This window comes from Nyctereutes procyonoides, unplaced genomic scaffold, assembly GCF_905146905.1.
Source record: "Nyctereutes procyonoides isolate TBG_1078 unplaced genomic scaffold, NYPRO_anot_genome, whole genome shotgun sequence".
NCBI lineage: Eukaryota > Metazoa > Chordata > Mammalia > Carnivora > Canidae > Nyctereutes > Nyctereutes procyonoides.
The window spans coordinates 30,360,381-30,375,019 of NW_026575140.1; positions in this window are offsets into that span (position 1 = coordinate 30,360,381).

Consider the following 14,639-nt stretch of genomic DNA (forward strand, 5'->3'; position numbering starts at 1 on the left):
CTTTCTGGATTTTTCTGCCTCCTACCAGCATCTATTTCCTGCAGAGTATTAACACCATACACATGCATATGAATCAGCAATCCAAAAGGCAAACTGGTTAAGGCATTAGGTATCCTATCTATTCAGAAAACCATGGATTTGCTTTAGCACACTGCCCAAACAAGTTTTTCCAGGCCTTTAGTTTTATATATCATTTCTCTTTACATGTTTGTATAGGAGGCAATTAAAATCCTTTCTAAGTTGCTTGTGCAAGGAAAAAGAATTGGTGCTTTTTTATTTCAATGTAAATAAAATGAGCTGTAATAACCCCCAATTAGCACATTAAAATAAGTTGAAGATTTGTTTTATCATTTCATTGTAGGGGGAGTAAAAGGCAGCAATGAGAACCTTATATTAGTGACAAAAACAGAACCAGTTGTTTGCCTTGAAGAACAGAAAAAATCTAATTTAAAACTCTGCGAATCTTTGATAATTAATTTCACACCAAATACGCCATTAGAAGGTCTATAAAACATCTGATAGTTAAAAAAAAAAGCCAAACCAATGATTTTTCCCTCTAAACAAGAATGTAGACAATAAAAATGAAATATGCATAATGAAATTAGGTGGGGAACACAGCCAAATCAAAAGTTTTGTCTTGCTTTCTTTCCTTCAAAGTTGGGGGTGTAAGGAATGGATCCGGACTTCATTGAGTGGAGGGAATAATTAAGGAGCTTTTAGACAATGAAAACCACCAAAAACTACATGAATAATCAGAAACATCAGGTTTGTGGTGTGCATGCAAGTGTGTGCATACAGATGAGTGTGTGTGTGTGTGTGTGTGTGTGTATGTGTACAGGTGTGTGTATGTCTCTGGTGTGCAGTTTAGAGACAGAAATAAGAATGGTGTCAGTTACTGCTTTGAGTGTGAACAAACATAAACGAGTGGGAAATCTGAGGTAGATGTCTCCTCTCTGTGTCTACACATATGAGATCGCCAGGAGCAGGTGGCAGTCACTATTGCCACCACCCTTGGGTGGGTTCACTTGCCACAGAGGGAAGTTGATCCTGATTATGGGTAAGGCAGGGTGAGCACTGTAGGGCACATGCACACCAGGCTTAACATTAAACTTTGTTCCTTTACCAGAACAGACAAAGTGAAATGACTTCTCAGATTTCCTGAGAACAAAAAACCTGCAAAGCTTGCCCAGTAGAATTTTCCTGTTTAGTTGTAGCCATGGGTGCAACTCTCTGTCTCAGGATCTCCGTGCACCAGCCTGCCGGCCACGTTCATGACTAGAGGGCTGACCCTCAGGTGCACATTGAATCCAAGACATCGCCCCATCTGCCCAAGTCTGTATAAAAGTTCCAGGGGTCTTGGGAGACCCCTTGTTAGTCATCTAATTGTGTCAGCCTCCGACAATGTTGTTCTTGTAAAGATCTTTCTTCGTCTGACAACAGCTTCTGGGGGAGGCAGCTGTGGGATGGTAGAAAAAGGACAGAATTTGAAATGAGGACAAATTAGCACAAAGCTATGTCCTGCTGCTTCCTGGCTGCATGTCCAGGGACAAAGTTGTAGCTCTGCCGTTTTTCATCCATCGGGCGGGGAGGGGGTTCTCTGGACAAAAGCCTCAGGAACCAACTATCTAACCAAAGCCCAGCTCCTGCACAGAAAGACTTCACAGAATGATATGGAATCCTAGAATCAAGGTGAAAGCCTTAGAATGGAGGGTGGCCCCAGCAAGCAGAAAGAAGGGCAAATGGACAGTCACATCATGGTGCCTCTCCATGGAATGAATGGTGACTTCTTGTTTGATGCGGTTTGCCTTGTTCTAGGGGAAGAGGATGTCTGCGAGAGAGGAGGAGGGAGAGTTGGTCTGTGTTGGGTCACACGCTTTACCTCAGTCAATGGAACCAAGGGCTCTTGACCCACAGAATGGCTCGCATTGGCCCAAATGCTGACATTCCTTGGCCCAAGGCAGTGTCTGACCCCATAAGCCTCCCCTGTTTTCCAGAAACACACTTCCAATTGGCTCATTTGTACCACACCCTTCTTAGGTTCCTCCCACTCCCTGGATACCTCTCCCCCCATCCCAGGACAAAGGAACCATCTCTACCCAGTCATACCTCCCTCTGCACCTCTCTGCTATCCATCATGTCACCCTGGACCATATCCCATCACTTTGCAGACCACACTCCCACCCTGCGTCCCTGGATTTCCCCCAACACAGCACCCACATCCCACATGGCACAGTGTTCACCCACACGGGCGAGTCAGCGTGCCGAAACCCTTCAGCTCAGAATTAAAACCCAAAGACTGGCATGGGCCCCACCCACTTCCTTTCTGACGTCATCTCCATGGACTCCTGTGACCTCATCACTGACCTTCCTCCCCGTGGGGCCCTTCCTGACCATCACAGCTTTATTCCTCTCCGTATTCATTACCATATCAACCATATGTTCCTGCTCTACTTGTTCATCCTCCTTATTGCCTTCTCCCCAGAACAAAGTTTTTTTTTTAATTTTTTTTTATGATAGTCACACAGACAGAGAGAGAGAGATGCAGAGACACAGGCATAGGAAGAAGCAGGCTCCATGCACTGGGAGCCCGACGTGGGATTCGATCCCGGGTCTCCAGGATCACGTCCTGGGCCAAAGGCAGGCGCAAACCACTGCACCACCCAAGGATCCCCTCCCCAGAACAAAGTTAACCCCGTGAGGGCAGAGCGCTCTGCACAGTTTTCTATGCTTTGTTCCCTGTTTTATCTCCAATGCTAGAATAACAGCCAGCACAGGGTCAGCTCTCTATAAATACCCAATGAATTAATAACGGGCCTATTGGGAGAGTTAATAATACATCATAGATTAAATTAGCATCGTGCCAGGCACAGTGTAGGCACTCAATATATGTTGGTTTATTCATTAACTTATTTACGTGGTAAACTAAGGGGGAGAGACGAGTGTGATTTCTGTGCACTTTACTTTCTGTGAACAGTTTCTGAGAGAAAATGTTCTGTGTTTGACTAATACTGAGATCTTCACGCAGTGAAGCCTCACGTCGGGGGGAGCCCAGTCTGTCCGGGGGACACAGAACAGCCGCGTGGAAACCCTGCTGTGGCAGGTGTCTCCTGCATCACCAGGTTCTGCATATCGCTGGTACGTCCTGAGCATTCTGCTCCCCATATCGCACTGAGCACTTGATGCGGGTTAAATTATTTAATCCTCATAAGCCCTCTGTCAGTTTCCTGTAGCTGCCGTATATCACAAATTACTAAAAACTCAGTGGCTTTTAAAACACAAATGTATGGTCTCCGTTTGGAGGCTAGAAGTCCAAAATCAGAGAGTACACAGGGCTGTGTCCCTCTGGAGTCTCCACAGAGAGGGTCCTGGGCTCTTCCAGCTCTGGGGGCTGCAGGCAACCCCTGGCTGGTGGTCATATCACCTCAATCCTTGCCTGTTTCTCTGTGGGGTTGTCACGTGGACATTTATCAATGGATTTGGGGCCCACTGCACTGGGATAATCCAGGATGACTTCATCTCAAGATCCTTAACTTAGTTGTGTCTGCAAAGACTCTTTTTCCAAATACAGTGGCAGCCAGGATTTTGATGTGGCATCTTTGGGAGGCATTTTTAGGCCTATGACGATGTCCAAGAGGGCAGCGACCAGGGCACCTTCACATTTCCGGGGAGGGCTGCGACCTATAGAAGTGACGTAACTTACCTAAGGCCGGGCAGTGGCAAGTCACAGAACAAGTGACACGGTGTGCTCTGCTGTTGCCTGGGCATCGCTAACACAGGATGCCGCCTTCCGTACTGCTTGGGTTTCAACATTCTAGTTCTTATCCTCACTCCACATCCTATTGCTTTAGATCCATTTTGAATCACACCTGCTGCCAATGGTATCTGATCACTACCGAAGCATCTTCAGAACCCACAGCCAAGTAAGGAAGCAAACTGGTGAGGAGACCAAACCCCAGTCCTCACCTAACAAGATCCCAGGTACCATGTTCTGGTGTGTGCTGGATGTTCTCCTTCTGCCCCAGCCACTCAGGGTCAGAACAAGAGTGAGCACCCTGGAAACAGAGCAGTGGTAAGTGCAGACAAGAATCTTCCACAGGAAGCCACGCCCTATGGACTTGGACACACTAGTGCCTCTTGTCTGCAGGCTGCCAACTGGAGGCCAGGATGCTCGGAGGCAAGTCTATGCATCTCTGGCATCTGGCCAGATCCATCAACAATAGGGCCCTGTTCCACTGGGGGCCACTCCAGTTCCCTGTCAGTGCACAGTGTCCTTGTTAAATGTCATCTTATTTTAGATTTGAAAGGATGTAGGCACCATTAGGTTCAAAGCCCTCATTTAGAGGCAGGGCATTTGAGTGACCTCACCCAGGGCATAGGATGGCTCATTCAGGTCCTAATTCAATGAGTGGCCTCAATGGGGAGGGTCATCCTCTGCTTGTTTCTTCAGCCTCCATGCTGATGGGGATGTTCATTTTCTTCTCCAGCAGGAGAAAAAGTTCCCATAAAGTCTTGGTGCTCCAAACCTAAGTCTCTGTGCAAAGCTTTGGGCTTTCATCTTAGGAGACAGTTGTGTGCCTCTCCAGAGTCTTGGTCCTCATCAGTGGGATTGCCAATCCTCAGGCTTCCCCGTGGGCAGTGGCTTTGAGGAACTGATCTCTACCCACTGATCTCTCGATCAGTCCCTCACAGGTTTCATTGCAGGAAACCTAACCTCACCCATGAAAGCCCCTGATGTGTCCCTGTGCCTCTCTTCGATGACAGCAGTGAGAGTGTATCTGTTCATCTACAGCCCACATCAGACACGGACCAAGAGGACAGACCTCATCCTCAAGGAGCCCTTGGTCCAGTTGGGATGAAAACAAAGAGATGGTGGCCATGCAGGGGTGAGGAGCAGAAGACATGTTCCAGGGAGGCTTCCCAGAGGAGGGGGCCGGGCTCAAGGGACTTGTAGGGATCATTAGACACAGGAAGGTGGAAGGTGTTTCCCGGGTAGAAAAAACCAATGTGTGTAAGAGCAGGAGGTGTGGAAGCAGCCACATGTGTGAGGCCTGAAACTGCCCTAACAAATACCAACAAACTAGCTGTAAACAACACGCAATTATTCTCTTACATCCTGACACGAGAAGTCCAAAATCAGTTTGTTGGCAGGACCATGTGCCTTTCAGAGGCTCCAGAGAACGTGTCCTGTCTTCCGTGTCCAGGTGGCTGCCGGCAGTCATTCCCCTACAGCTGCTTCACTCACTCTCTGTGTCTGTGGTCCTAAGACTTTGCCTCAGGTCTGTACATGCGTCAGGTCTCCCTCTGCCTGCCTCCTGTAAGGACTCCAGGGTGGTGTCTGGATCCACTTAGGTAGCGCAGGATAGCCTCCGCATGTCAAGGCCCTTAGGTTATTTACACCAGCAAGGACCATTTTCTCAAATCAGGTAACATTTCCAGGTTCCAGAAATTGTGAAGGCGCTGAGCCTCATGTGTACCTCTCAACCCCATACTGGGAAAACTCACTCATTTCCAAGTCATATGAGCCAGTCTTGGGGGCCGCTGTTTTGCCGTGTGGTAGGACCTGGCAATTATCTGGATGGAAGAAATGGGAGCTGCATGAATGTGAGTATGGGGTACAGGAGGTGGGTCAGGTGCTGGTTATCGGGAGCCTTGTATATCCTGCTAAGCAGTTTGGACCTGGGCTGGATTCCTAAAACACTTCCTGAGCCAGCCAAACCTACCATGCATCTGGTACCAACTTTGGGCCATGTGGGGTTAAACACAACCCATGTCTCTGAAGCTACTCAGAGAAGCTACATGTCTCTCACCATGTGCTTTGTATTTATTATTTTTTTATTTTTTTAAAAGATTTTATTTATTTGAGAGAGAGAGTACAGAGGCAGAGGGAGAGGGAGAAGCAGAGTCCCCACTGAGCAGGGAGCCCAACATGGGGCTCGATCTTAGGACCCCAGGATCATGACCTGAGCTGAAGACAGATGCTTAATCAACTGAGCCACCCAAGCGTCCCACACCACGAGTTTTTTCAAATCAGAAGACAATTTCCACTCCTCCAGTCCCGACCACTCTGTTCTCAGTGTATAATATGAAGAGGATTTCTGGAGGTGAACACATCTGGTCAGAATGTCAACTTCACTGCTTACTCGTCACGGGCAAACTCCTTAACCTCTGGAACAGCAAGGCCCACTTTCCTTAAGCCCATGCACCATGAGGATGAACGCATTTAAAGCTCACAGCAGTTCCCCGGGACAGGTAATCTTATTATCTGCATTTTACAGGTGAAGTAAGGGAAGCTCAGAAGGGGAACCCACCTGCACAGCTGGGGACTGATGGTGGCCAGCAGCTAACCCAGGAGGCAGGTTGCCTCCTGCTCCAATAACTACCATGTCCTAAAACCTCCTCCCTTCACCATCTCTCAGCAGCATGAGAGCCAACGGCACGCGCTGTGCCCGAAGACGTGAGCAGATGACCCCATGTGGACATAGAGGGAGCCCCACACCCGTGCATGCACAGGGAACAGTTGTTAGAACTACCCATTCATGTAGGTGCCATTGGAGGGGGTTCTGCTAACACTTGGACAGCCCCCCACCCTGGGTTTAGTTAACTTGTGTCCAGGTGAAGAAAAGGCACCTGGCGCATGATGCCATCCCTCCCTTCTGGGTTCAAAGGCAGCAGCGGGAGTCACTGAAGGATCCTTCCCTTGGACTCCCAGGCTGCTGGTGGCTGCCATGTGTGCCCCCTCCTCGACAGGGGAAAGGGTCTTCAGGCTGGGGAAGTAGAATGAGATGTTCTTTCTCTAATTTAATTGCATCTCTGCCAATAATTCAGGAGCCATCATTTGCACACGCATTTCTGAAAGGCTTTTCAAAGAATTTAAACCCATCATTTAAAATTCTCATTATGATGGGAAATGGTCCCTTTGGGGCCCAACAGTTTTTTTTTTTCTTTTTTCCTTTTCGGTCTCACACTCCCTAGAGGTACGGATTTCAATTTAAAGCTTTCCACGTGTAAAATGTGACGGCGCTGAGCCTCACGTGTACCTCTCCCCCCCAAAACTGGGCAAACTCATTCATTTCCAAGTCATATGAGCTGAAGAAAGCTATCATTAAACTTCCATAATGTAACGGTCCTTGCTTCTGGGGTGGAATGCAACAGGTAGATAGAGTTACATTTAATGCATATTTATTGACCAGTCTCTCCATTTGCTGAAGAACATTAGTACAATTGCTAACAAACTTTGTGTCGATTTATAGAAGTGTGTACAGTGCAGAAGGGCCCCACGCCTTCCCCAAATCATGATTGCACTTCTCAGGAGATCTCACTTTCAAATGATCTTGTTAGATATTGTTAGAAATTGATACATTTGCATGCCATAAATGTTAAAACTCAGAAAATTCTCAACCGCCAATTAGCGCCACTGAGTCTTTCCCTAATTAATGAGTCACGACAGAGCAGCTCCAGGTGCCTTTTCCATAGCTGCATATCAGTGAAAGCCTTTGTATTTATTAATCTCAATGGCCCACCAGGCAGCACATGCAGGCTCCTCCAAAGTGATGGGAGCTGGGAGCGCACTTGGGACTCCAAGCTGTGTCAAGCTCTGAGTTCTTTGGACACTGGATCAAGTTACTGTCAGCTCTGTCCTTACTTCTTGATACATGAAATTTCAGAACTCGCCCGGGGCCCGGAAAAAATCTAGCATTGCTAAGCCTCTTGATGATGCATTTCCCAAAGTCAGCCCATGAGCTTCATTCTGCCAGAGTTACTGAATAGCCGTCGTGTGTCCAGCCCTACAGGCAGACAGAGAGCAGAAGCCCCGCTGTAAACTGGATGGACGTGCTTCATTGGGGCAACAGACATGGTGGTGACTTCCAGGTCCGGATTGGGTGACGCCACTTTGGGGAGAGTAACCTAAAGAAGAGAGGAAGGAAAGCAATTTATCCTTGACCCAAATCCTCTAAGAATTGAAGTTCGTAAGACAGAAGTCCATCTCAGGAAGGTCAAAGACTGTGTCCGTAGACTTGAAAGCATTGGAGAATATTATAAATTTTTGCCCTTACAAGTAGGGCAGGACATGTTCAAGGGAATGAGAGACGCCTCCTCTGAGTGGAGTCACTGGGCTTCAATGATGCAGCTTCCCACAGGTGCTGAGGACCCAGGACACCAGCCCCCTGGGGGTCACCTAGGATGCTTGCAGTGTGGCCACCGCCAAGAGCAAATCTCTTTCAGCTAAAGGGAGCAGGCTGGTCTCCTTGGCCAACAAGCCTCAGGCCTCCCCTCCAGCTCTTTCATTTGAGATGCCTCTTTCTGACTTTTTACATTTAGAGACTGTCTATGTAGGGATAGCCTACATCCCAGAGGAGCCTGAGGCTTGGGACTCTGGTCTAGGGCTTAATTTGTCTGTTTGGGGAAGAGAAATGCTAAGCAGATGGAGTAATTGGTCACTGCTTCCCAGAAACCCGGATAATGAATGGACTGTCCCCCCCAGCTAAGCATTCAGCTGCCAGGCCCAGCAACCCGTCCCCAGCTCCCACCAACACCCCATTAGTGATTCCAGCCCCGGAGCTCACCAGTTTGGAGAGTTTAAAGTTCATTATGAGTTTAAATAAATCCATTCATTTAGGTTTACCTTAAACAGCTTTCTGTAATCACCTTCATTACATTTTTAAATGGGGTTGGGGAGGGAAGCAATTAGAGAAAATTTGCTTCAGCCAGGGGCACTTTGCTGTTGTATGCAAGTATGTCACCCTGCGATGCACTCCCCCCCACCCCCATCATCTGGAGGTGACTCAGCCCCGAGCCTCAGCCCTGGCCGTGAATCACAACCTACAGAGATGCGGAGACAACAGCTCCAGAGAGAGCTCTAGAAGGAAGGGCCCCGGCTGGTGAGCAGGATGGGAATGTTTCCGCTTTGGCCTCTAGGGAAATGGTATTTTTTATAGTGCTTTGCTTTCAGCACTGGTCCCAGGAGCTCCGCTATCTTTGGCTAGCATTGCCTCTGTACCCACTGTGCCCATAAAGGTTTGAAAATTGACTTGAAATCTTCTATTAGGATTGTCAATGATAGATGAAGGCATTGGGCATTTGCACCGTACTTGGTCTATTCTCTATGAAGTCATAGTCAATAATATTGCCATGTGGTTAGTTTAGACATTTCATTAAGGAGAATATTGTCAGTGGAATTAGAAGTAAAACATGAGTCTATAAGACCAAAACAGATGAGGCTTTAAGTATACGGCAGTGAAAAGCCCAGGTTCTTGCTGAAACAGGTTCTTGTTCCTAGGCACCGCATAATTCGCGTCACAAATTAGTTTCTAATTAAATCTGAAAATAAAATTTCTAATGTGGAAGCACCTGCCATGCTCCAGTGTGGAAATTTTCTGAGCTTCTGGCTCTGGAAGCTTTACTTTTGGTTCTCCTGGCGGCTTGACTGGAGATATTCTGGTCTCTTTCCCAATCAGAAAGGATGATGCTCTGAGGCAGCCACGGGGAGTTCCTGGGGTGCCCTTGGGTGTAGGCCCACCTCAGTGATGGGATCACCATCCATAGGCAGAGGTCCTCCAGGTGAGCCTGCCCCTCCATCCCTCACCTGCCCAGCTCTGAGTCGCCAAGCTGTATGTCCCTTACTCCTCAGTTCCAGCATGGGAGTCTCACATCTTAGGATGAATGAGTCTGGTTTTGTGTCTCCTCGGGAGAATACAACACAGACTCACAGATCCATGGGGAGCACCGCCCTCTGCCAGCATCCTGATGTACTTGGTGCTCCTCTGGACCCACCTACAGGAAAGGCCGCACCTGACACGTCTTGGTATCTCTTCAACATGTCCTTGCTGGTAAAGGACATACTCTACTTTAATGTGTGTGGGCCCCATACCCGGGCTCCCTGGGAAGCTGTACTTAAGCATCTACCAAGCTCAACATGACTCAGCAAAACTTCAAAGCACAGGCTGTATTTCTGCCCCCAGCACACATTTGTACATCTGCTTCGTTAAAGAAAATAACCAAAAAAGAGCATTCTAAACACAAAAGAAAAAGTAAGAAATTTCCTTGGTTCCCATAAGATTAAAGTCACACAGCCCTGCATATATTAGAAACTTAAGATATGGTCTGCTACTTTCTGAATTGTTCTTTGCCTACTGATTCGTAACTTTTTATGTAAGAAATATGTGTAACCCTACGCTAAGTGTTCCTTTGCTGGAGCCGAGCACTCTTCTCTTTGTGAGGATTGTGTATCCCAGGCAGCCGTCCTCACTTGGGCTTGAAAACAACTCTCTTTCTTTCCTTTAGAAAGTCTAAAAGGCTTTTCATTTTGCATTGACACCACCCATGGCTCATCTGCACCCAGTGTCTCCTGTTTGAGACCCACTGGAGGGTGCATCCATCTGGGCGGCTATCACAACACCACAGACCTGCATCTCTCACAGTCTGGAGGCTGGAAGCCCACAGTTGGGGCTCAGGCTGATTTTGTGCCTGGGGAAACCCTGTTTCCTGGTTTATAGATAATCCATCCTCATGTGGCAGGAAGGGTGAGGGAGCTCCGTGGGGCCGCTTTTACTAGGGCTCTACTAGGGCTCTAATCTCCTTCATGAGGGACCCACCCTTATGACCTGATCACCTGCCAAAGGCCCCCCTCCTAACACCAGACCCTATACCTCACAAGGGCAGGTCTGACAAGAGAGGGAGGCATCTGGAAACCCTCTGAACCCACATCATCCACTGGGGAACAGAGCTCTGGGATACATATGGCTGGACTGACCGTGGGGAGCCAGTAGACAGGTCAGTAGGCAAGAACCGTGAAGCATCTTGGTGAGCACTGCTCTGCAGTCATCTGTCTTCATCTTGGCTTGCATGTTCTCTGTGAAGGTGGGAGGGGTGGCAATCCCCACGGAGCCTGGGGGCGAGCCGGGTGGACCTGGGGTGGGTGTTCTCTGAAGGTCATGCAGAGGACAAGGCCTCTAATCTTGCATCAGTTTGAAATTGTTCTACAGATTATAAGCATCTATTGCCTCCCTTCTGCATGCTCCTTCCATGAATTCTAAGCAAAATTTATGCCTCAGCAGCACTACCCTGGTCAGGTACGAAGCAGGATACTGCACCAAAGAGACCAGAGGATTGCCGGGGACCAGCAGTCCTCATGATTTAGAGTGATTATGCTTGGCTGTAATGAATGCATATTAGCCTTTCCTTCAGAGCCCACGGAACATTTGAGTCATAAACAAATTACTCTGAGCCTGTAATGCAGGAGAGAAATAGCAGCTAATTTAACCAGTGAATCAATGGCGAGACAGCACAACGTAGATCATGTAATTTGAAGCATAATGGAGAAAATGTAAGTAATAACAAGAAGCCCACATGCTGGTAAGGACAACCCAGTTCTGCAGGCTCTCAGCACCAAGATTCCAGCCAGGGCCTCTGCAGTGAAACTCTGCTTTGCTCTGGAGGATATTAGGAAGACAACCATGGTTAAGGTGGCCTCCACTCCGATAGGATGTCTTCCTCTAGAACAGAAAACCTGACTAGCCTTCACTGGAGAGCATTAGGCGGTTGCACGCCAGCCAGCCCAGCAAGGCGAAGATGTCCCAGAACGACCATGAACTATGGAATCAGCCAACTAGTGTGTGAATCTGGGCTCCCTTGTGGTCATTGTGGGACTTTGGTCAAACTACTGTACACTTCCCAGCTTACAGTTCTGGAGAATGGAGATAATACTTACCAAGTAGAGCAGTTGTTTATAAATTAGTAGCAGCCAGCCCAGCATGAGAAGCAGAGTCTCTGGCTCTGAATGCTGGCCCTACCTCTGGGCAAGTGCCAAAAACTTGGCTTTTCCCTGTCTGCAAAACGGGTTGATGCAGGATTAAGTAACACAAGTGCACAACTAACCCCGGGGCACAGCAAACCCATGATAAGCCAACTAGCATCCGTACCTCCATGACACTGCACATGTCCAGCCCAGTTCCAGGCTTGTTCCCCACAAAACCCACAACAAATGTCATTTACTTCTTTCCCCCAAATCCTGGATCTCAGCTCTGGGTGGGGAAGGGTCAGCTATGCTTTCTTGATATAATTATTGTTCCTTCATTTGGATGTTCCCAGGCTTGTTTTACACCAATTGTTTGAATCTTCATTTCTGTACATGCTTCATACTGTTTGGGGAGAAATCTCTCAGTAGCAGTTCCCCAGAATGTGCCTTGTGGAGACATGGTGGAAAGGAAAAAGAACCCAGTTCCTGGAGCTCCAGTAGGTGCCTGCATGTGGTCACAGGACTTCTTGACTTCAAGGCGTTGACTTCTACTGAAATGATGAGCCAAGTATGCTACAGGTGGGTTCCTTTCCATTCCTTTACCACCTCGGAGTAGAAGCAATTACCATGTGATTGGTAACCCAAATTTACTTTCTGAGTGTCAATATTCCACCTTTCCTGGGCCATCTCGGTTCCAATACTTTGTGCCTAAACATTATTTTGATTTACTTCCCTTGATGAACCGTGTCTTCTGACTCAGAACCTGTTTCATCCTGCCTTGACTCATCATTTCTTCCGATTTCAAAAAAAGAGGGGGGGAGCCCATTTCTGGCAATATTATGTAAATGCCCACGCACCAAAAATAGTTTACACACTTCAGAAGGGCACGCAAAAATGTCCTGTCACATTTGCTAAACCTCTAAATCAAAATTTTATGACACTGGAGAGTTTGCTCAGACACCAGTCTAGTGATTTTTATGGGATTCATTTTTCTGAAAGGAAAGAGGGAGGTGAAATAGGAGTTGTTAGCCAGGCCATTTGGAAGGATAAATACAGAAACCCAATGGGAATGAGGATAGTTTAAAGGCATCCACGACTGAAGCAATCAAATAGAAAATAAAAAAGCTCAGCCACTCTTGGTCAATGTCAACCATATCAAGATGGCGGACTTCAGAGGATCAGGTCCCCTGAGAACCCTGTCAGAGCCTCCGGTTTTATTGGGTTTTACAGTTATAGTTCCAGGAAATAGTACTTATAGGAGCCTGGATGATGGCCTTGCTTGATATGTGGAATGAAGCTTTGGTGTGATCTTTGCTCCTCAAAGGAAATGAAAGATAACCATAGGAGTTTCCGTGATGTTAACTGTGGGCAATGCATGCATGTGTTACTTCTGAATGTCTGACATACTTCACTATGCAGGGCTTTTAAGTTAAGAAGGATGGGTGTGTGCAGCCTAGTCTTTGGAGCTGAACTCCCAGCACCTCACGGAAAGGGAGCATTGGTACTCACTAGCCTGGACACCATTCAAGTGGGCATATATGATGGCCATGTGCAGGTGCCCAGGCTCCAGGCCTGGCCACAAATCTGACAGAAACTTGAGACAACAGGCAAGATGGTTGAAGGGGGCAGCATGGCACCAGGTTTCTGAATTTGAGTCTGGATGATATGGATTTCTCATCTATAGAATTGAATGGGAGTGTTGGAAAAATCACCTGATCCCTGTAATTCAGCACCGGGAAATAAGTCATGGGTGGTAACAGGTTGCATACTGATGGTGAACACCGGGCTCATGCTGGTTGCTCTGCTGGGAACATTGGTCCTGGATGAGGCCTCTCCTCTTGCCCCCAGGCTCTTTTAGAACACTGGTACTATCCTGCATCCTTGATGCTCTGTCCCTCACGACCTCCCCAAATGTGAGATACGGTTGTTCATACCTGTGACAGATTGCTCCACAGTTCTGAGCCAGGCTGAATGAATGAATGAATGAATGAATGAATGAATGAACGAACATGGAGCCTTCAGTGGAAGGTTTTCCCAAATGGTCTCTGTGAAGATCTGGTGCCCAAGGACTGGAGATGTTGCTTGCACATCCTATGTATTCCATCTTAGTAACAACATTGCTATAGACTAAATATTTGCATCCCCCTAAATTTCACATGCTGAAATCCTAACCCTTGAGGTGATGGTATTGGGAGAAGGGGCAGTTTGGAAGGTCCTTAGGGACCAGTGTCCTTACAAATGAGGCCCCAAGAGTTCCCTCACCCCTCCTGTCAGGTAAGGAGGACATAGCAAGAAGACAGCCTGGCCATTGATGAACCAGGAAACAGTCCCTCAGCAGCTACCAAATCTATGCCTCCAGAACTATGGGAAGTAAATGTCTGTTGTATTAGCTGCCAGTCTCCAGTGTTTTCGTTGTAGCAGCCTGAGTAGACCAAGGCATATGTCCAGCACTATGAAGCCTCTCATAACAGAGGCTCTGGAAAGGCTTTGCCCACATCATCTGTGTTAATGGCTCACGACAACTCCTAAGCAGGAGTCACTCTTTTCTCCACACTGTGGACTCAAGACAGCAAAGGCTCTGGGGGCTGCATCTTGGGCCACAGATGGTAATTGGCTCCTTTGACTCTGAACATTGCAGCTGCCTTTCTTTATCATTGAAGGAGGGGAATCTGCTCACACTAAACCTGACATCCTGTGGCTTAAACGCTTCTCAAAAGAAAAGAGGGAGCAAGACTTCTTTGGGTGATGAATCCTTGAAATTGATGGTGAGGGCTCAGGGATGGGACAAGACCTCACACAGTAAAGGGAGAATACCAACAAGTCCAAAAGGAGGCTGGCGTACTCCCAGCTCTAGAATGGCTTATCATTGCTCCCTGCTTTCTCCTCAAAGCCATTTATCCATCCA